The following is a 1,299-nucleotide window of genomic DNA, read 5'->3' on the forward strand; positions in this document are numbered from 1 at the left end:
GTTAACTGCTTTGGAGGCTGCGATAATGAACTTGCAAGCCTTAATATTACAGCTAGGAGCTTGAGCTCGTGTTAATTATTTTGAAGGTTGTAGTACTGGACCTGCAAGCCTTAAGATTTCAGCTGGGAGCTTAAGCTCACGCTAACTGTTTTGGAGGCTGTGACATTGAACCTACAAGCCTTAAGATTCAAGTTTGGAGCTTGTCACGCTAATTGTTTTGGAGGTTGCGATATTGAATCTACGATCCTTAATATTACAGTTGGGATCTTAAACTCACACTAACAGTTTTAGAGGCTGCGATATTGAACCTACGAACCTTAAGATTTCAGCTAGGAGCTTGAGCTCAAGCTAACTGTTTTGGAGGCTATGACATTAAACCTACAAGCCTTAAGATTCAAGCTTGGAGCTTGAGCTCACGCTAACTGTTTTGGAGGTTGCGATATTGAATCTACGAGCCTTAAGATTAAAGCTAGGATCTTAAACTCACACTAACAGTATTAGAGGCTACGGTATTGAACCTGCAAGCCTTAAGATTTCAGTTAAGAACTTGAGCTCGCATTAACTATTTTGAAGGTTGTGGTATTGAACTTGTGAGCCTTAATATTTCAAATAGGAACTTGATCTCATGCTAACTTTTTTTGAGGCTGGGACATTGACCCTACAAGCCTTAAGATTTCAGTTGGGAGCTTAAGCTCGCGTTAACTATTTTAGGAGCTGCAGTATTGAATCTGTGAGCCTTAATATTATAATTTGGAGACTAAACTCAAGCTAAATATTTTGGAGGCTGCGGCATTCAACCTACAAGCCTTAAGATTCTAGCTGGGAGCTTGAGCTCGACTTAACTATTTTGGAGGCTGCAGTTTTGAGCCTGCGAGCCTTAATATTTTAGCTGGGAGCTTGAGCTCACGCTAACTGTTTTGGAGGCTGTGGTACTAAACATGTAAGCCTTAATATTTTAGCTAGGAGCTTGAGCTCGCCTTAATTGTTTTGAAGGCTGCTATATTGAATCTACGAGCCTTAAGATTATAGCGGGAAGCTTGAACTCGCGCTAACTTTTTTGGGAGGGATCATATAAAGTAATCATATTAATGAAAGAACACATTTTCATTAAAGTATTAGAATTTATACATAATACTTTTTAAGATGACGCAAGTTTCATGTGCACGGTAGAATTGTACCCTTTAGTCTCGCCAACTTATACGTTTCGTAGCCTATCTTTTCTATAACTTTTTATGATATCTCCCTTCTTAGGGCTATCTTTCCTTGTTGCGAAGCTAAGAGGTTGGCCTCAATACTTCT

The sequence above is a fragment of the Gossypium arboreum genome, chromosome 3, assembly GCF_025698485.1.
Source record: "Gossypium arboreum isolate Shixiya-1 chromosome 3, ASM2569848v2, whole genome shotgun sequence".
Classification (NCBI taxonomy): domain Eukaryota; kingdom Viridiplantae; phylum Streptophyta; class Magnoliopsida; order Malvales; family Malvaceae; genus Gossypium; species Gossypium arboreum.